This window comes from Oncorhynchus nerka, linkage group LG1 (assembly GCF_034236695.1).
Source record: "Oncorhynchus nerka isolate Pitt River linkage group LG1, Oner_Uvic_2.0, whole genome shotgun sequence".
NCBI lineage: Eukaryota > Metazoa > Chordata > Actinopteri > Salmoniformes > Salmonidae > Oncorhynchus > Oncorhynchus nerka.
This window is the reverse complement of record NC_088396.1, coordinates 38,066,506-38,089,456: the sequence shown is the minus strand read 5'-3', so window position 1 is coordinate 38,089,456 and position 22,951 is coordinate 38,066,506. Positions and strand designations below refer to the sequence as shown.

General features: G+C 40.8%; 1 long non-coding RNA gene across 2 annotated transcripts; it reads right to left on the bottom strand.

Annotated features, from left to right (window-relative positions):
- Positions 1-686: 686 nt before the first annotated feature.
- Positions 687-21,425, bottom strand: LOC135571774 (uncharacterized). Of its 2 annotated transcripts, XR_010463927.1 has the most exons (5): positions 21,340-21,425; positions 20,016-20,311; positions 12,348-12,564; positions 9,352-10,001; positions 687-4,889 (listed from the first exon to the last, which is right to left on the bottom strand). It is a non-coding gene; the product is annotated as an uncharacterized LOC135571774 (long non-coding RNA). The 2 variants fall into 2 exon arrangements; XR_010463925.1 differs by lacking the exons at positions 687-4,889; positions 9,352-10,001 and having other exon boundaries at positions 12,114-12,564.
- Positions 21,426-22,951: the final 1,526 nt, after the last annotated feature.

Below are 22,951 nucleotides of genomic sequence, written 5' to 3'. Positions count from 1 at the left end.
CTTCCACGATAAACTGTAAGTGCTGTTATTGTGAAGTGGAGACATATAGGAGCAACAAAGGCTCAGCCGCAAAGTGGTAGGCCACACAAGCTCACAGAATGAGACCGCTGAGTGCTAACGAGCGCAGCGCATAAAAATGATCTGTTCTCCATTGCAACACTCACTACCGAGTTCCAAACTGCATCTGGAAGCAACGTCAGCACAATACCTCTTTGTCGGGAACTTCATGAAATGGGTTTGTGTGTGGCCACACAAAAGCCCAAGATCACCATGCGCAATGCCATGCATCGGCTGGAGTGGTGTAAAACTCACTGCCATTGGACTCTGGAGCAGTGGAAATGCGTTCTCTGGAGTGAGGAATCACGCTTCACCATCTGGCAGTCTGATGGAATAAAATCTGGGTTTGGTGGATGTCAGGAGAACGCTACCTGCCCCAATGCATAGTGCCTACTGCAAAGTTTGATGGAGGAGAAATAATGGTCTGGGGCTGTTTTTCATGGTTCGGGCTAGACCCCTTAGTTCCAGTGAAGGGAAATCTTGACGCTACAACATACAATGACATACTAGACAATTCTGTGCTTCCAACTTTGAGAACGAAATTTGAGAGAAATCAGCATTTTGTGCGTATGGAACATTTCTGGGATCTTTTATTTAAGCTCATAAAAAATGGAACCAACACTTTACAATGCGTTTATACTTTTATTCAGTATATACACTACCGTTAAAACGTTTGGGGTCACTTAGACATAACCTTGTTTTTGAAAGATAAGCACATTTTTTGTCCATTAAAATAACATCAAATTGATCAGAAATACAGTGTAGACATTGTTAGTGTTGTAAATGACTGCACCGGAGCCTCCCACTCCTCTTTCTATTCTGGTTAGAGACAGTTTGCGCTGTTCTGTGAAGGGAGTAGTACACAGCATTGTACGGGATCTTCCGTTTCTTGGCAATTTCTCGCATGGAATAGCCTTCATTTCTCAGAACAAGAATATATTGTCTAGTTTCAGAAGAAAGTTCTGTTTCTAAAAATATTTGAGCCTGTAATCGAACCCACTAGTCTAAAGGCCAGTTTTATTGCATCTTTAATCAGAAAACAGTTTTCAGCTGTGCTAAGATAATAGCAAAAGGGTTATCTAATGATCAATTAGCCTCTTAAAATGATAAACTTGGATTAGCTAACACAACGTGCCATTGGAACACAGGATTGATGGTTGCTGAAAATGGGCCTCCTATGTAGAAATCCCATAAATAACTAATTAGCATAACGCAACGGACATAAGAAAAATATTCCTATTCATGAAAATCACAAGTTAAATATATTGGAACACAGCTTAGCCTTTTGTTAATCACCCTGTCATCTCAGATTTTCAAAATATGCTTTACAGCCAAAGCTAGACAAGCATTTGTGTAAGTTTATCATAGCCTAGCATAGCATTATGCCCTGCTAGCAGCAGGCAACATTTTCACGAAAATAAGAAAAGCAATCAAATTAAATCATTTACCTTTGAAGAACTTTGGATGGTTTCACTCACGAGACTCCCAGTTAGATAGCAAATGTTCCTTTTTTCCTAAAATATTATTTTTGTAGGCGAAATAGCTCTGTTTGTTCTTCACGTTTGGCTGAGAAATCGACCGGAAAATGCGGTCACTACAACGCCAAACTTTTTTCCAAATTAGCTCCATAATATCGACAGAAACATGGCAAACGTTATTTAGAATCAATCCTCAAGGTGTTTTTCACATATCTATTCGATAATATATCCACCGGGACAATTGGCTTCTCATTAGAAGCGATTGGAATAATGGCTGCCTCTGTACTTTACGCAATTCACAGCCATATAAGGAGTCATTGGCATGCGGCTCTTTCAAAATATGGGGCACTTCCTGATTGGATTTTTATCTGGTTTTCGCCTGTAACATCAGTTCTGTTATACTCACAGACAATATATTTGCAGTTTTGGAAAAGTTAGAGTGTTTTCTATTCAAAGCTGTCAATTATATGGATAGTCTAGCATCTTGTCGTGACAAAATATCCCGTTTTAAAACGGGAACGTTTTTTATCCAAAAATGAAATTACCGCCCCCAGAGTTTCAAGAGTTTAACTTCTTGATGCACCCATCCCATTAGCGGGATCATTTTCATCAACATCCGCTGAATTTCAGAGCGCCAAATTCAAATTAAATTACTAAAAATATTTAATTTTCATGAAATCACAAGTGCAATATAGCAAAACACAGTTTAGCTTGTTGTTAATCCACCTGGCATGTCATATTTCAAAAAAGCTTTTCGGCGAAAGCATACCAAGCGTTTATGTAAGGACAACTCTCTCAGTAGACAAAATATTACAAACAGCTAGCAGCCAAGTAGATTGGTCACGAAAGTCAGAAAAGCAATAAAATTAATCGCTTACCTTTGATGATCTTCAGATTTTTGCACTCACGAGACTCACAGTTACACAATACATGTTCCTTTTGTTGCATAAAGATTATTTTTATATCCAAAATACCTCCATTTGGTTGGTGCATTATGTTCAGAAATCCACAGGCTCGAGCGGTCAAGTCCGGGCAAGCTAAAATTCCAAATAGTATCCGTAAAGTTCGTAGAAACATGTCAAACGTTTTTTATAATCAATCCTCAGGTTGTTTTTACAATATATAATCGATAATATTTCAACCGGGACTGTAGCTTCTTCAATAGGAGAGAGAGAGAAAATGTCTGCTCCAAGCTGTTGCGCATGCAAAAAGCTGCTGGCACCCAGCCATCAAAATGTGATGTGATCTTTCTCGCTCATTTTTCAAAATAAAAGCCTGAAACTATATCTAAAGACTGTTCACACCATGGGGAAGCCATAGGAAAATGAATCTGGTTGATATCCCTTTAAATGGAGCAAAGGCAGGCTATGGAACAGAGAGCTTTCAGGAAAAACAGCACTTCCGGGTTGGATTTTCCTCAGGTTTCCGCCTGCAATATCAGTTCTGTTATACTCACAGACAATATTTTAGACAGTTTTGGAAACGTTAGAGTGTTTTCTATAATAATCTGACAATTATATGCATATTCAGATTCTGGGCCTGAGAAATAGGCAGTTTCATTTGGGTACGTTTTTCATCCAAACATCAAAATACTGCCCCCTACACTCAACAGGTTAACAGTTGTTGGAAAAATTACTTGTGTCATGCACAAAGTAGATGTCCTAACCGACTTGTCAAAACTATAGTTCGTTAACAAGAAATGTGTGCTGGTTGAAAAATGAGTTTTAACAGACAGATTATTTCACTTATAATTCATTGTGTCATAATTCAAATGGGTCAGAAGTTTACAAAACCTAAGTTGACTTTGCCTTTAAACAGCTTGGAAAATTCCCGAAAATTATGTCATGGCTTAATAAGCTTCTGATAGGCTAATTGACATCATTTGAGTCAATTAGAAGTGTACCGGTGGATGTATTTCAAGGCCTACTTTCAAACTCAGTGCCTCTGTGCTTGACATCATGGGGAAATCAAAATAAATCAGCCAAGGCCTCAGAAAAAAAATTGTAGACCTCCACAAGTCTGGCAATTTACAAATGCCTGAAGTTACCATGTTCATCTGGACAAACAATAGTACGCAAGTATAAACACCATGGGACCATGCTGCTGACATACCGCTCAGAATGGAGAAGCGTTCTGTCTCCTAAAGATAAAAGTACTTTGGTGTGAAAAGTGCAAATCAATCTCAGAACAACAGCAAAGGACCTTGTGATGATGCTGGAGGAAACAGGTACAAAAGTATCTATATACACAGTAAAACAAGTCCTATTTCAACATAACCTGAAAGGCAGCTCAGCAGCTACTGCTCCAAAACTGCCATAAAAAAACAGACTACGGTTTGCAACTGCACATGGGGACAAAGAACATACTTTTTGGAGAAATGTCCTCTGGTCTGATGAAATAAAAATATAACTGTTTGGACATAATGACCATTGTTATGTTTGAGGGAAAAGGGGGAGGCTTGCAAGCCGAAAAACACCATCCCAACTGTGAAGCACAAGGGTGGCAGCATCATGTTGTGGGGGTGATTTGCTGCAGGAGGGTCTGGTGCACTTCACAGAATAGATGGCATCTTGAGAAAGGAAAATGATGTGGATATATTGAAGCAACATCTCAAGATATCAGTCAGGAAGTTGAAGCTTGGTCGTAAATGAGTCTTCCAAATGGACAATGACCCCAAGCATACTTCCAAAGTTGCAAAATGGCTTAAGGACAACAAAGTTAAGGTATTGGAGTGGCGATCACAAAGCCCTGATCTCCATCCTATAGAAAATTTGTGGGCAGAACTGAAAAAGCGTGAGCGAGCAAGGAGGCCTACAAACCTGACTCAGTTACACCATCTCTGTCAGGAGGAATGGGCCAAAATTCACCCAACTTATTGTGGGAAGCTTTTGGAAGGCTACCCGAAAACATTTGACCAAGTTAAACAATTTAAAGGCAATGCTACCAAATACTAATTGAGTGTATGGTAACTTCTGACCCACTGGGAATGTGATGAAAGAAGTAAAAGCTGAAATAAATAATTCTCTCTAGTGTTATTCTGACATTTCACATTATTAACATAAAGTGGTGATCCTAACTGACCTAAGACAGGGAATGGATTAAATGTCAGAAATTGTGAAAACTGAGTTTAAATGTACTTGTCTAAGGTGTATGTAAACTTCTGACTTCAACTGTATGCTGAGCACTTGTTGGCTGCTTTTCCTTCACTCTGCAATCCAACTCATTCCAACCATCTCAATTGTGTTGAGGTCGGGTGATTGTGGAGGCCTGGTCGTCTGATGCAGCACTCCATCACTCTCCTTGGTCAAATAAATAGCCCTTACACAGCCTTGAGGTGTGTTTTGGGTCATTGTCCTGTTGAAAAACAAATGATAGTTCCATTAAGCGCAAACCAGATGGGATGGCATATTGCTGTAGAATGCTGTGGTAGCCATGCTGGTTAAGTGTGCCTTGAATTCTAGATAAATAACAGACAGTGTGACCAGCAAAGCACCCCCACACCAATAGATCTCCTCCTTCATGCTTCCCGGTGGGAATCACACATGCAGAGATAATCCGTTCACCTAGTCTGAGTCTCAGAAAGTTAAGGGGGTTGAAACCAAAAATCTCATATTTGGACTCATCCGACAAAAGGACAGATTTCCACTGGTCTAATTTGCTCTTGTTTCTTGGCCCAAGCAAGTCTCTTCTTATTATTGGTGTCCTTTAGTCGTGTTTTCTTTGCAGCAATTCGACCATGAAGGCCTGATTCACGCAGTTTCCTCTGAACAGCTGATGTTGAGATCTGTCTGTTACTTGAACTCTGTGAAGCATTTATTTGGTCTGCAGATAATTGCCGATTTCTGAGGCTGGTAACTCTAATGAACTTATCCTCTGCAGCAGATTTAACTCTGGGTCTTCTTGACCTGTGGCGGTCCTCATGAGAGCCAGTTTCCTCATAGCACTTGATGGTTTTTGCGACTGCACTTGAAAAAAGTTCTTGTCATTTTCCAGATTGACTGACTGTCATGTCTTAAAGTAATGATGGTCTGTTGTTTCTCTTTGCTTATTTGAGCTGTTCTTGCCATAATATGGACTTGGACTTTTATCAAATAGGGCTATCTTCTGTATACCAACCCCACCTTGTCACAACACAACTGACTGGCTCAAACGCATTAAGAAGGAAAGAAATTCCACAAATGAATTGAAATACATTCCAGGTGACTACCTTATGAAGCTGGTTGAGAGAATGCAAAGAGTGTGAAAAGCTGTCATCAAGGAAAAGGGTGGCTACTTTGAAGAATCCAAAATGTAAAATATATATTGATTTGTTTCACACTTTTTTGGTTACTACATGATGTGTTATTTCATAGTTTTGATGTCTTCACTATTAGTCTACAATATAGAAAATAGTAAAAATAAGAAAAAAGTTTGTCCAAACTTTTGACAGGTACTGTATATGTACTGTATATAAACGGAACACTTAAACAACACAATGTAACTCCAAGTCAATCACACTTCTGTGAAATCAAACTGTCCACTTAGGAAGCAGCACTGATTGACAATAAATGTCACATACTGTTGTGCAAATGGAATAGACAACAGGTGGAAATTATAGGCAATTAGCAAGACACCCCCAATAAAGGAGTGGTTCTGCAGGTGGGGACCACAGACCACGTAGTGTCCAGAGCATGGAGGCGCTACCAGGAGACAGGCCAGTACATCAGGAGACTTGGAGGAGACCGTAGGAGGGCAACAACCCAGCAGCAGGACCGCTACCTCCGCCTTTGTGCAAGAAGGAGCAGGAGGAGCACTTCCAGAGCCCTGCTAAATTACCTCCAGCAGGACACAAATGTGCATGTGTCTGCTCAAACGGTCAGAAACAGACTCCATGAGGGTGGTATGAGGGCCCGACGTCCACAGGTGGGGGTTGTGCTTACAGCCCAACAACGTGCAGGACGTTTTTCATTTGGCAGAGAACACCAAGATTGGCAAATTCGCCACTGGCGCCCTGTGCTCTTCACAGATGAAAGCAGGTTCACACTGAGCACATGTGACAGACGTGACAGTCTGGAGACGCTGTGGAGAACGTTCTGCTGCCTGCAACATCCTCCAGCATGACCGGTTTGGCGTGGGGTGGCATTTCTTTGGGCGGCCGCACAGCCCTCCATGTGCTCGCCAGAGGTAGCCTGACTGCCATGTGTCCCTGAACAAAGGGGGGGTCAAAATCAAAATAACAGTCAGTATCTGGTGTGGCCACCAGCTGCATTAAGTACTGCAGTGCATCTCCTCCTCATGGACTGCATCAGATTTGCTAGTTCTTTCTGTAAGATTTTACCCCACTCTTCAACCAAGGCACCTGCAAGTTCCCGGACATTTCTGGGGGGAATAGCCCTCACCCGCCGATCCAACAGGTCCCAGACATGCTCAATGGGATTAAAATCTGACACTGACATTCCTGTGTTGCAGGAAATCACGCTGAGAACGAGCAGTATGGCTGGTGGCATTGTCATGCTGGAGGGTCATGTCATGATGAGCCTACAGGAAGGGTACCACATGAGGGAGGAGGATGTCTTCCATGTAACGCACAGCGTTGAGATTGCCTGCAATGACAACAAGCTCAGTCCGATGATGCTGTGACACACCAGCACCAGACCATGACGGACCCTCCACCTCCAAATCGATTCCGCTCCAGAGTACAGGCCTTGGTGTAACGCTCATTCCTTCGACGATAAATGAGAATCTGAGCATCACCCCTGTTGAGACAAAACTGCGACTCATCATTGAAGAGCACTTTTTGCCAGTCCTGTCTGGTCCAGCGACGGTGGGTTTGTGCCCATAGGCAACATTGTTGACAGTGATGTCTGGTGAGGACCTGCCTTACAACAGGCCTACAAGCCCTCAGTCCAGCCTCGCTCAGCCTATTGCGGACAGTCTGAGCACTGATGGAGGGATTGTGCCTTCCTGGTGTAACTCGGGCAGTTATTGTTGCCATCCTGTACCTGTCACGCAGGTGTGATGTTCGGATGTACCGATCCTGTGCAGGTGTTGTTACACATGGTCTGCCACTGCGAGGATGATCAGCTGTCCGTCCTGTCTCCCTGCCTTAGGCGTCTCACAGCATAGACATTGCAATTTATTGCCCTGGCCACATCTGCAGTCCTCATGCCTCCTTGCAGCATGGCTAAGGCACTTTCACAGAGATGAGCAGGGACCCTGGGCATCTTTCTTTTTGTGTTTTTTTAGAGTCCGTAGGAAGCATACAGTAGGAATACATATATACAGTGAGCAGAACAAGTATTTGAAACACTGCCGATTTTGCAGGTTTTCCTACGTACAAAGCATGGAGAGGTCTGTAATTTTTAATCATAGGTACACTTCAACTGTGAGAGACGGAATCTAAAACAAAAATCCAGAAAATCACATTGTATGATTTTTAAATAATTCATTTGCATTTTATTGCATGACATAAGTATTTGATCACCTACCAACCAGTAAGAATTCCGACTCTCACAGACCTGTTAGTTTTTCTTTAAGAAGCCCTCCTGTTCTCCACTCATAGCTGAGGAGGAATGGGAGAAGGTAATGTGGTCTGATGAGACAAAAATTGAGCTTTTTGGTCTAAACTCCACTCACCGTGTTTGGAGGAAAGGACGACTGCACCCTCGGTCTGGGGCTCCATGCAAGATCTCACCTCGTGGGGCATCAATGATCATGAGGAAGGTGAGGGATCAGCCCAGAACTACACGGCAGGACCTGGTCAATGACCTGAAGAGAGCTGGGACCACAGTCTCAAAGAAAACCATTAGTAACACACTACGCCGTCATGGATTAGACTCCTGCAGCGCACGCAAGGTCCCCCTGCTCAAGCCAGCGCATGTCCAGGCCCGTCTAAAGTTTGCCAATGACCATCTGGATGATCTAGAGGAGGAATGGGAGAAGGTAATGTGGTCTGATGAGACAAAAATGTAGCTTTTTGGTCTAAACTCCACTCGCCGTGTTTGGAGGAAAAAGAAGGATGAGTACAACCCCAAGAACACCATCCCAACCGTGAAGCATGGAGGTGGAAACATCATTCTTTGGGGATGCTTTTCTGCAAAGGGGACAGGACGACTGCACCGTATTGAGGGGAGGATGGATGGGGCCATGTATCGCGAAATCTTGGCCAACAACCTCCTTCCCTCAGTAAGAGCATTGAAGATGGGTTGTGGCTGGGTCTTCCAACATGACAACGACCCAAAACACACAGCCAGGGCAACTAAGGAGTGGCTCCGTAAGAAGCATCTCAAGGTCCTGGAGTGGCCTAGCCAGTCTCCAGACCTGAACCCAATAGGAAATCTTTGGAGGGAGCTGAAAGTCCGCATTGCCCAGCGACAGCCCCGAAACCTGAAGGATCTGGAGAAGGTCTGTATGGAGGAGTGGGCCAATATCCTTGCTGGTTTCTGTACCAAATATTAAGTTCTGCTTTTCTGATGTATCGAATACTTATGCTATGCAATAAAATGCAAATTAATTACTTAACAATCATACAATGTGATTTTCTGGATTTTTGTTTTAGATTCCATCTTTCACAGTTGAAGTGTACCTATGATACAAATTACAGACCTCTACATGCTTTGTAAGTAGGAAAACCTGCAAAATCGGCGGTGTATCAAATACTTGTTCTCCCCACTGTATATATATATTTATACACATAAATCTGAAGCAGTCTATACTCATACTTAAGATTAATAAAAAGTATAGTGGATCTGACACTTGCTTATCCAGAAGGAACCCAGAAGAAAATATAGCTGGTCAACATGCCCGCAAGACTAACAGTCTGAGACTAGTTACTTACCGACACTATACCTCCAGAAGTCCCTAAGCGAGTGGCACGCTCTCCCTCCCAGAACGAACATGTTGCCCCCGTAGGAGCAGCAGGCGTACTTGTTGCGGTCGCATGGGCTGCTACTGGTCCTTCAACTCATACTAGAGTATCCTCGACCTCGGCTGTCATTGGGCTGCTACTGGTCCTTCGACTCATACTAGAGTATCCTCGACCTCGGCTGTCATTGGGCTGCTACTGGTCCTTTGACTCATACTAGAGTATCCTCGAACTCGGCTGTCATTGGGCTGCTACTGGTCCTTCGACTCATACTAGAGTATCCTCGACCTCGGCTGTCATTGGGCTGCTACTGGTCCTTCGACTCATACTAGAGTATCCTCGACCTCGGCTGTCATTGGGCTGCTACTGGTCCTTCGACTCATACTAGAGTATCCTCGACCTCGGCTGTCATTGGGCTGCTACTGGTCCTTCGACTCATACTAGAGTATCCTCGACCTCGGCTGTCATTGGGCTGCTACTGGTCCTTCGACTCATACTAGAGTATCCTCGACCTCGGCTGTCATTGGGCTGCTACTGGTCCTTCGACTCATACTAGAGTATCCTCGACCTCGGCTGTCATTGGGCTGCGACTCTCTTTAGGAAAAATGGTCACTGACTGGTAACTGAGGATGAAGAAGACACAACAGAAGTTTTTTATCAGCCACTAGTCACTACTGTATGCATGTCATTGGTGACTAATGATGAAAAAGGTACAGCAGTCACACTTGTGTAAGCCATTTATTATGGGGTTCTGATGTCATTTTCAGAGGGGAATGGAAAAGTTCCCTGGATTATGAACGGCTACTCTGTCGTTAGGTGTAATAAAACCGGTGTGAAGAGACACCTGATATCAGAGACACCTGATATCAGAGACAATGCACTGCAGCCCCAAACAACACCATTGGTCAGGACACAAATAGTCGGCCACCACCACACTCCATTTTGTCGCCAATGTATGCCAGTCCTACACAGACACAGTTGCCATGGCAGCATTTGTTGTTGCTGCTGAAGTATGCTTGTGTCCTTTGGGTGCTTACCTTGACAGGAACCTAACTCTGAGTTGACCATGGAGCACCTGACTGAGTGGGGAAGTCAGGCAATTTCAGGCAATTAAAACATATCAAGGTATCATTTATAACTTCTCTCACTCCTCTTGTGACTCGATACGGGCTTGAGCCTAGCTCTGTTTTGTTGTCTTGCCAAGTCGTATGTCATTCTCAGGCCAAACATAGACAGCACAAACATATCTGGGACACACTGAATACAAGTATGTTTCAATAGTTAGCTGCCCAATAAGACCTTTTCCGTGGTGAGTTTTTGCCATGTACCATAGACTTATAAGATAAAACGGGCACCAAAGAATAGTTGATTTCCCAAATTACAATGGACAAACCACTTATGGCGATTCCTCGCGAAACTAGAACAAAACAGGACCATCATTTTTGTGATTTTCACTCAACTGAATCCATAGAAGGGTCTTTTGGAGGAAGGATTGTTGACATATTTGACATTTGTACCTTAAAGCAATTGAGAAATAATTCATTGAAATTGGACATTTTGGCCTTATCCTGTCCTCCTTTAAGACTCCATAATGTTTCATCTGTATGTGCTACAAAGGGCAAATTGGTGTCATATGAAGCTTTACTGCTTGCTCTGTAATATGAGTAGTATTTTGATTTCAATACCAATTTTCTTACATTATTATATAAATATTGAAAAATATAAACATGAATATTGAAAATATATTTGTATATGTTGTTGGACATAATATAGTCTACTGGCATATCAAAGTTCCAGAGTGGGATCTCTGCTAGTTTTTGAGTCATCATCCAATTTGTAAGCATTACAAATGCAGTTAATGTAAAAATGTATTACAATTGGTCACCCTCTGCTGGTTTATAATTTTATATATATGTCAGAGGATTGTTAGTGAAAGCAAAATACTACTCATATTACAGAGGAAGCAGTGAAGCTTCCTATGACACCAATTTTTCCTTGGTAGGATATAAGCTGCGTTTAGATGGTACGAGGTAGACGGTAGGCAGCAAACCAGATGTCATTATTTAGAAAGAGAGCATCACGGTAAATGCCATTGAGGCTGGCGGTGATTGCCACCCGCCGCCACGGTGGACGGTAATTGCCGCCAGAGTTCAAATATTAATTTAATAATTTTCATTTTGCCATTTGCTGTAGCATTGTTTTCTTCCCGATGTTGATTTCCACTGTTTGTTTACTAAAATCACCATAGCAATGCATACCGTCTAAATGCAGCACTACAGATTAAACATTATTAAAGGAGGCCTAGGTAATTTATTTTTTCTCAATTATGCTTTAAGATACAAATGTCAAAATGTCAACAATCCTTCCTCTAATGGACCCTTCTATGGATAACATTTCGCGAAAATCTCAAAATCATGGTCCTCTTTGGTTCTAGTTCAGTGAGGAATCACCCTTCAGAACTAAAAGCTTTTTTAGTATGACTTCTTTCTATCTTCTCACCTTCAGAGCACCTTTGGTTTCTTTATTATGAGATTGGTAATATGAGTAAATACTTCTGTAACACCATTTAGGCAACAGGTTTTGTCCTGCCTTGATAAACTGATGTGTTCTAAGAAAGAAAGTAAACAGAGAAATGGCATCTTGAATGGACAATTTTGATAACTGCAACTAGAATAATTGCACATATACAGAATATACTGTGTGTATATATATATATATATATATATATATATATATATATATATATACAGTACCAGTCAAAAGTTTGGACACACTCATTCAAGGGTTTTTCTTAATGTTTTACTATTTTCAACATTGTAGAATAATAGTGAAGACATCAAAACTATGAAATAACACATGGAATCATGTAGTAACCAAAAAAGTGTTTAAAGAAATCCAAATATATTTTTAGATTATTTTGCCTTGATGACAGCTTTTCACACTCTTGGCATTCTCTCAACCAGCTTCACCTGGAATGCTTTCCAGCAGTCTTGAAGGAGTTCCCACATATGCAGAGCACTTGCTGGCTGCTTTTCCTTCACTCTGCGGTCCAACTCATTTCAAACCATCTCAATCGGGTTGAGGTCTGGCGATTGTGGAGGCCAGATCATCTGATGCAGCACTCCATCACTCTCCTTCTTGGTCAAATTGCCCTTACACAGCCTGGAGGTGTGTTGGGTCATTGTCCTGTTCAAAAACAAATCATAGTCCCACTAAGCACAAAGCAGATGGGATGGCGTATCGCTGCAGAATGCTTTGGTGGCCAAGCAGGGTTTATTTTTTTTTAAGTATTATTATTATTTTTTATTTTTTTACAGGGACAGTGCACATTAATCAACGTTTCAGTAAAAGTGCCGGTTTTAGCCAGCCGGCTAATTTTCAACCGCAGTCCCTGGGCAGGTTATTAAAAACAATTAAAATATAGATAATAGCAACATAGAACAAGCAAGACATAGCAACATAGGACAAGAAGACATAGCATACAAACAGAGCAACATAGGACAAGCAAGACGTAGCATACAGACAGAACAAAAAGCAGCAAGACAAAATTCATAAAAGCAACAAAGTGTTTCCACACCTCACAAGCTACAGACAACAGACAACATGGAAAGCGGCAACACACAGCTAGGGACCATGTTCACAAATCTGATTGACCTTTAGCCATGTCTTCAAGCATTTTGTGAAAGTGTGATATGTGGTGCAGTTATGTGTGTCTGATGGCAGTGTATTCCAGACATGGGAAGCTCTCACAGAGAATGCAGATTTACTAAAGGTGCTTTTCCTTAGGGGAACTATACAGTCACCTCTCATGGCAGACCTTGTGGATCTGCTGCCATATGTCTGGGTTTTCTGTTTAACAAAAATCTTGAGTGGAGGGGGAGCCAGGCCATTAAGGATCTTGAATACAAGACATGCGTCGGTGTATTGCACAAGATTTTCCCAACTCAAGAGCTCATGCTTTCTAAGGATGTGACAATGATGATGGCTATTGGGCTTCCTATCAAGCACTTTGAGAGCCTGTTTGTAGACAGACTGAATAGGTTTTAATGTTGTACAGCAAGCTTGGGCCCAACTAGTCAAGCAGTATGTTAAGTGGGGGAGTATCATAGTTTCGAAGTACAGTTTTGCTACCTCTGTAGTCAAACAATTTCGTATTAATCGGAAATGAGCTAGGTTGAATTTGGTCATTTGAATGACCTTTTTCACATGCTTTTTAAAAGAGAGGTTGGAATCAAGTATGATGCCAAGGTACTTAAAATCGGATACCACCTGGAGCTTCTCCCCTGACACATAGACATCTGGCTCAGTAGCATCTGTTGCCCTCTTTGTGAAGAACATGCAAACAGTTTTTTTCACATTGAGATGCAAACACGAGTCACTGAGCCACTTTGTAACCTGGACCATTACAGTAGTGAGTTCTTGTGCAGCTTGTTGTTTACTCTTTGCATGCACATATATCACTGTATCATCTGCATACATTTGCACTTCAGACCCAGTACAGACAGAAGGCAGATCATTAATGTACAGGCTGAACAGGAGGGGCCCCAGTATTGACCCTTGGGGCACGCCCACATCATAGCTACGAGTGGGCGACAGCTCATTGCTCACTCTGACACACTGAGTTCTGCCTTCAAGGTATGATTTCATCCATCTCAAGGCATCAGGGGAAAAGTTGAACTTGGACAATTTTGTGATGAGAATCTCATGGTTAACAGTATCAAAAGCCTTCCTTAGGTCCAGAAACACAGCCCCAACAGCACCCCCTTTGTCCATCTTGGACTTCACATTTTCCAGAAGAAAGCAGTTGGCCGTTTCTGTGGAGTGTTTCGCTCTGAAGCCAAACTGCATGGAGTGTAATGTGAAGGGGCTGTTGTTGAGGTGGGCAATCAGTTGTTCTGCTACACACTTTTCAACAACCTTTGACACCACAGGTAGTATACTAATGGGCCTGTAGTTACTCACGTCAGCAGGGTCGCCTGATTTAAAGATGGCCGTTATTATGGCCGACTTCCATACCCTTGGAAACACACCGAGACCAATAGATGTGTTGGTGACCTTAGTAATGGGGCCAATGAGTGACTCTTTGTAGTTTTTAAGAAAGGTAGAGTCCATCCCAAACACATCTTTGGCTTTAGAGTTCTTTAGTGAGCTAATCACCTTGTTCACCTTTGACTTAGAAACCTCCCTTATGATGAAGACAGGTTGAGTGTCATTCACTAGCACTGAGCCCAAGAAACCAGAGGAGGGGTTCTGTGTCAGTACCCTGACAGAGTCAATAAAGTAGGAATTGAAGGCTATTGCTATTTCGACTGCATCCTGTGTTAGATTGTTATTCACCATGATTTCTAGTTTTTTTGCAGTGTTACTATGGTCTTTACCTGTTAACTTTTTTAGATTCTCCCATATCAATTTAGAATTTCCCTTTGCTTCACCAATTATGTTAATAAAAAAGTTTGCCTTGGCCTGTCTGATTTCTTTCATCATCTTATTTCTCAACATGGTAAACCTACGTCTGTCATGCTCTAATTTAGATTTTAGGGCTATTTTTAGAGCATAATCTCGTTCTTTCATCAATTTCCAGATTTCTCCATTTAGCCAAGGAAGAGTGCTCTTTTGGCCAGGTTTGGATTTGATTTTCTTTAGGAAGCCATTTATTGTAGTCTGGATTGTGGATAGAAACACCTGACTATCAGCTTCCACGTCTGTATAGGACAAGAGATCATTCCAGTTTATTCCCTTAATTGCTTTTTCAAAATAGTTTAATTCACTCGTAGGTATTCTGAGTTGATCCGGCTTTCTAACAGTAGAGAGGTTAAACCTGCTCTTAGACAGCTTTCTGGCTATAAGTGTCAGATTATGATCAGACAGCCCAGTAACCATATTGAATGATTTAGTCACTCTCTCTGGTTTATTACTGAACACCAAATCAATCTGTGTTTTAGAGCAACAAGTCACCCTGGTTGGCCCTTTAACTAGCTGTGTAAGGTCAAAGGTATTAGTGATCCGTTTGAGGGTTTTCCTACAACACTTGTCTTCATAATTAATGTTAAAATCTCCCATTAAGATGACCTCTTTCCCAAAATCACATTCCCTAAGCATGGTATTAAACTGATCAAAAACACACTTTTGGTGGAAGGTGGCCTATACATTCCAATGAGGGTAAAAGACATTTGGGGAGACAGTGTAACGTTCAGGCCGATACATTCTAGTTCATTATCACATGACCACTCAATTTGTTTACATCGGATATGTTCTTTAATGTAAATCATCACACCCCCTCCTCTTCCTTCAATCCTGTCTCTCCTGAAAACATTGTAGCCAGGCACAATCAAAGCAGCACATGGAGAGTGTTTATGGAGCCATGTCTCTGAGAGGCAGAGAAAGTCAAGGTTGGAGTCTGTGAGTAGATGTTGAATTTGATCACTTTTTGGAATGACACTACGAATGTTCAAGTGCCCCCCTAGTAGTCCCTTGGGCTTGGCTCGTGGGTCCCAGATGACTCGAGAGTGATTGACACATTGAAAAAAGTTAAATTTTCTGTGTTTTCTGACGGCTGGGTTTAGGCCGCTTTGTTTCGTTTTGATTAGGGGCAGTTCGGTAGCGCAATTAACAATCCCTCCCGCCTGCACTGGATGCGGGGAACTAATTAAAATAGCTTGCATACCAGAAGCAGAGTCAGGGATCGCATATAGCGACTCTGGTATGTTTGAAGAGTCAAAATCTATCCTGGAGCCGGGTGAGTCGAGAGAAACCATAGGACCATAGCACTCACCCACCTCCACAGCGGCGACGACCAGTGGACGAGGCCTTCCACCGCTCTCCACTCCGGTGCGTATCACTGGCTCGGTGATATTGGGCCCAAGATTGAGTTGTACATCCCCGGAGAGCAGGAGGGTAATGAACAGGTAGCTTAACAGTTTCCGATAAATGTTGGACTTGTGTTTGTTACGCCTAAGCGGTTCAGTAGAATAAGGAGCGAGGTAGACTTGGCCATTATTCAGAACATTATGGTATGCTGTGTACTGTCCGCTCCCACGGAACGGTAGTAGACTGATTGTGTCATCCCAGCAAGGACGCACTGAGATTATCAGTAGAGCAGCTACATAACTGACAATCATGGCAGAGTACTGGAGATAAAACACATAATTGCGCTTTAACTCTTTTCATGAGTTACTTAGCTGGGATCGGCGTACACCTGATGGTTTAGATAAAATTACAGCATTCGAATGAGAAGCGGCACCTGCCGCACCACCCTGTCTTCCGTCCGCCATTTTCCTGTGCAGGGATTTTTACTCGTTTTTTTTTTTTTACAGGTTAAGTGTGCCTTCAATTCTAAATAAATCCCTGACTGTCACCAGCAAAGCACCCCCACACCATCACACCTCCTCCAATGCTTCATGGTGGGTACCACAAGCATTAAGAAAAATCATCCGTTCATCTACTCTGCGTCTCACAAAGAGATAGCGATTAGAATCAAAAATCTCACATTTGGACTCATCAGACCAAAGGTCAGATTTCCACCGGTCTAATGTCCATTGCTCGTGTTTCTTGGCCCAAGCAAGTCTCTTCTTCATATTGGTGTCCTTTAGTAGTGGTTTCTTTACAGCAATTTTGACCACGAAGGCCCGATTCACGCATACCTTTTAATACCTTTTATTTAACTAGGCAAGTCAGTTAAGAACACATTCTTATTTTCAATGAGGAACTGTGGATTAACTGCCTTGTTCAGGGGCAGAACCACAGATTTTCACCTTGTCAGCTCAGGGGTTTCAATCTTGCAACCCCACAGTTAACTAGTTCAACGCTCCAACCATTGCACTCCACGAGTAAACTGCCTGTTACACGAATGCAGTAGAAGCCAAGATAAATTGCTAGCTAGTATTAAACTTATCTTATAAAAAACAATCAATCATAATCACTAGTTATAACTACTAATCCAGTTTAGCAGGCAATATTAACCAGGTGAAATTGTGTAATTTCTCTGGTATTCATTGCACGCAGAGTCAGGGTATATGCAACAGTTTGGGCTTTGTTATGACATACATTGAAGGTTGTGTAATGTAACAAGAATATTTAGACTTGGGGATGCCACCCGTTATATAAAATACCGAACTGTTCCGTATTTCACTGAAATAATAAACGTTTTGTTTTCTAAATGATAGTTTCCGGAATCGATCATATTAATGACCAAAGGCTCGTATTTGTGTGTTATTATGTTATAATTAAGTCTGATTGGATAGAGCAGTCTGACTGAGCAGCAGCAGGCCCGTAATCATTAATTCAAACAGCACTTTCGTGCATTTTGCCAGAAGCTCTTCGCAAGCACAGCGCTGTTTATGACTTCAAGCCTATCAGCCTAATGGCTGGTGTAACCAATGTGAAATGGCTAGCTAGTTAGCTGGGTGTGCGCTAATACTGTTTCAAACGTCACTCGCTTTTAGATTTGGAGTAGTTATTCCCCTTGCGCTGCAAGGGCCGCGGTTTTTGTGGAGCGATGGGTAACGATGCTTCGAGTGTGGCTGTTGTCGATGTGTTCCTGGTTCGAGCCCAGGTAGGGGCGAGGAGGGGGACGGAGGCTATACTGTTACACTGGCAATACTATAGTGCCTATAAGAACATCCAATAGTCAAAGGTATATGAAATACAAATGGTATAGAGAGAAATAGTCCTATAAATACTATATTAACTACAACCTAAAACCCCTTACCTTGGAATATTGAAGTATCATGTTAAAAGGAACCACCAACTTTCATATGTTCTCATGTTCTGAGCAAGGAACTTAACCTTTAGCTTTTTTACATGGCACATATTTTACATGGCACACATTTCTACATGGCACATATTACTTTCTACTCCAACACTTTGTTTTTGCATTATTTAAACCATTTTATTGATGTTTTATATTAAGTTAAAATAAGTGTTAATTCAGTATTGTTGTAATTGTCATTATTACAAATACATTTTTTTTTAATCGGCCGATTAATCGGTATCGGCTTTTTGGTCCTCCAAATCATCGGTATCGGCGTTGAAAAATCATAATCGGTCGACCTCTAGTTGAGATGTGTCTGTTACTTGAACTCTGAAGCATTGGCTGCAATTTCTGAGGCTGGTAACACTAATGAACTTATTCTCTGCAGCAGAGGTAACTTATTTTCCTGTGGCAATCCTCATGAGAGCCAGTTACATCATAGCGCTTGATGATTTTTGCGAATGCACTTGAAGAAACTTTCAAAGTTCTTGAAATTTTCCAGATTGACTGACCTTCATATCTTAAAGTAATGATGGACTGTTTTTTCTCTTTGCTTGTTTGAGCTGTTCTTGCCATAATATGGACTTCGACTTTTACCAGTGGTAGAAAAAGTACCCAATTGTCATACTTGAGTAAAAGTAAAGATACCTTAATAGAAAATGACTAAAGTGAAAGGGAAAGTCACCCAGTAAAATACTAGTTGAGTATTTTACTGGGTGAGTCAATGTAATTGCTAAAATATACTTAAGTATCAAAAGTAAAAGTATAAATAATAAAAATTCCTTATATTAAGGAAACCAGACGGAACAATTTTCTCGTTTTTAAAAATTTACGGATAGCCAGTGGCACACTCCAACACTCAGACATAATTTACAAACAAGGCATTTGTGTTTAGTGAGTCCGCATGACCAGGGATGTTCTCTTGATAAATGTGTGAATTTAATCATTTTCTGTCCTGCTAAGCATTCAGAATGTAACGAGTACTTTTGGGTGTCAGGGAAAATTTATGGAGTAAAAAGTACATTATTTTCTTTAGGATTGCAGTGAACTAAAAGTAAAAGTATATATAGTAAAGTAAAGTACAGATGCCCCAAAATATTACTTAAGTAGTACTTTGAAGTATTGTTACTTACTTACTGACTACCAAATAGGGCTGTCTTCTGTATACCACCCCTACCTTGTCACAACACAACTGATTGGCTCAAACACATTAAGAAGGAAAGGAATTCCACAAATTAACTTTTAACAAGGCACACCTGTTAATTGAAATGCATTCCAGGTGACTACCTCGTGAATCTAGTTGAAAGAATGCCAAGAGTGTGCAAAGCAGTTATCAAGGCAAAGGGAGGCTACTTTGAAGAATCTAAATGTAAAATATATTTTGATTTGTTTCACACTTTTCTGGTTACTACATGATTTTATATGTGTTATTTCATAATTTTGATGTATTCACTATTATTCTACAATGTAGAAAATAGTAAAAATAAAGAAAAACCCTTAAATTATGAGGTGTGTCCAAACTTTTGATGGGTACTATATATATATATATTAATTATCATATTCATTACATAGATATGAAGCTGATTATATTGAGATGCATAAACACACCCCAATGCCTGTGTGAAGGCTTGCCCTTTACAAAAAAGGCTATGGATATTTACACTGAACAAAAATATAAACGCAACATGCAACAATTTCAAAGTTGTTACAGAGTTACAGTTTATATAAGGAAATCAGTCAATTTGAATAAACCCATTAGGCCCTAATCTATGGATTTCACATGACTGGGAATACAGATATGCATCTGTTGGTCACAGATACCTTTTTTATTTTTAAGTAGGGGCGTAAATCAGAAAACCAGTCAGTATCTGATGTGACCACTACTTGCCTTATGCAATGCGACATCTCCTTCGCATAGAGTTGATCAGACTGTTGATTTTGGCCTCTGGAATGTTGTCCCACTCCTCTTCAATGGCTGTGTGATGTTGCTGGATATTGTCGGGAACTGGAACACGCTGTAGTCTGGCGAGTTTGCAGGCCATGGAAGAACTGGGACATTTTCAGCTTCCAGGAATTGTGTATAGAGCCTTGCGACATGGGGGCTGTGCATTATCATGTTGAAACATGAGGTGATGGCGGCAGATGAATAGCATGACTATCGGCCTCAGGATCTCGTCAAGGTATCTGTTAATTGATATTGCCATCAATAAAATGCAATTGTGTTCGTTCTACGTAGTTTATGCCTGAGCGTACCATTACCCCACCACCATGGGGCACTCTGACCAAAAGGACATGGCAAAATGTTCAACCGTTTAAGGTTTAAGACTTGCTGCCACTCCAATCTGTCCAGCTTACATGGTGCACTACAATCACATAGGAGTTAAATTGGAGCGGCATTCTCACTCACGAGTGCAACAAATATAGCCTCTTACAAGGCAGGCCTCAAAATATGTTAATGTGACAGAAACAACACTATCATGCACACAGTAGTGGTCAAAAGGTTTTTGGCACTCCAACAATATGGTACGGTACTGTATTTTGTAGGCTGGAATTATAGTACAATTTGAAATACAGCAATTACTTTCCCCCGTCCACAACATTTTCACACAATGCACCAGAATTTACAGTATGCTGCAGTAAAATGTTTCAGAGTATTTCATAGTTGATAATACCCAAAATGACTATATAATTGACATGTTTTCCAATACAGTGTACATTTCCCTACTACATCAGTACTATAACCTAGTCAGTAAAATCTCAAGATGAAGGATAGGCTACTTACTGTACAAAACTCCTTTGCCAACAGGCTACTATACTACATTATAGTAAGTGCATTTTACCGAAGTGAAACACAAAAGTGACTGAAGTTGAGCAACAGTGTGAGTCCCAGAAACGTTTCACAGTTCAAGATGAGATCAAGAGATGATTTGCATTGCCTGCTCATTACATTGCAATAATTTTTGCCTTATAATGTCGTCATATATTATGATTTTAAACTAGTTAACTAAACAACACAATTGCAATAGCCTAATAAAAACATATTTTATTTTATTTTAGGCTACATTTGACATAGCCTAGGCTACTGTAACGTCTGCGTCCAACTCACACTCTCAAACACGTAGATCCCCTGAACGCAGCACACTTACTGCATCGTTGAATATCCTATACATTGATACTTTAGTTTTAAGTTACATATTAGAGAGCATACTTACGGATTTGATACTTGATATCCCATCTGTTCCTCTTCGTTAGGTTTTGCTGCTCTTCTGTAATCATCCAGGCTTTATAACATTTCAGAAGGAGGGGCATGTTGTAGTTTGAGCAGGAAGGGTGGGTGTCTCAATTGAATATGAGAAACCATTGCCCAACACTAAAAAGCATGTGATAGCCTACAATTTACCGTTGCACATAGTCAAATGGAAATGTTGCCTGTAAGTGTAATTCACTTTATTTCTATATAGGCTATAGTAAAAATATGTCCAAGACATAAAAGGAAAAAGACAACATAGGCTTTTAGCCAATCCATCTGGACTTTAAACACTGTGAATAGCGTGATTATTTACGATACTGAAATATTCCATTCAACATCGTCCTTGACACTATAAAAATAACTGTATGACAATTATGCTACTCTGATTCATCCTCCTTATCAAATCACCATTCAATCAAATTTCAGTCGAATATCTTCTGTCATTGTAAAACTATCAAAAATATTATCTGTCATCTCCATAATTTGAATTCAAATCAGATTTGATTAGTCACATGCGCCGAATACAATAGTGAAAGCCCCTAACCAACAATGCAGTTTATTTTGCTCCTATATTTTGTGTACATATGCCAATTAGAGACAAAGCGATGCTTAATGCAATGTTAAATAATTATAACACATTCTTTTCTTGGAGGGATAGAGTGTGATAATTTATTTGTATTATTCCCCATAATAGGTCACGGCATTTTTGTCTAAATTCCTTTGACATGTCAGTCTATTCTACTATTCTATTCTAAGATTCTATTCTATTCTAATATTCTATTCTAATATTCTATTCTAAGATTCGATCCTATTCTATTCTTATCAACAGGTGGCACTATAATGCAAACGTATAGGCCTAGGCACAGGGCTCTCCAACTCTCCTTCAAAACCTAAAGGAGGGTAGCTCTCCAGAAACAGGGTTGGAGAGCCCTTGCCTAGACTATCTCAGCAGAGACATCCTACACATCTTATTCAATCATCTACCATATGTAATCCATAAAGAAAGACAGACAAAATATAACCGATAATTTATGAACACATAAAAATATGTACTGAATTAGTTATACACACACAAAAGATAACTAATATCAATATTCACACAACAGAGTGCTGTGTGCCTATTCAAATGATTTCAAACACAACCCTGACTTCCATAAAATAGATAGATTGGTGAAATGAGAGATTTAACCCATAGCCTTGACCCATCCATGTCACGCCCGATCAGAGATAACCGTACTTCAAGTAATTAGGGAAGGGAGGATGATTTGATTGGATTTTGATTTGATTTATCCAACTGTATTGAAACGGGCGGCTTTGGAGAACGCCAGCGCCTGAGAGCTGGTTTCCAATAGTTACCACAGCCACAAAATTCGATATGTGGTAAAAATTCTAGAAAACTAAAATTAAGTTTTTGATCTCAATTTAAGGTTAGGGTTAGGCTTAAGTTTAGCAGTGTAGTTAAGGTTAGGGTTAGGTTTAAAATCACATTTTAAGAAGATAAATTGTGAATATAGGCAGGGTTTAATACTTTGCGACTGTGGTAACTACTGACGACGATAGGCTCTCTACATCAT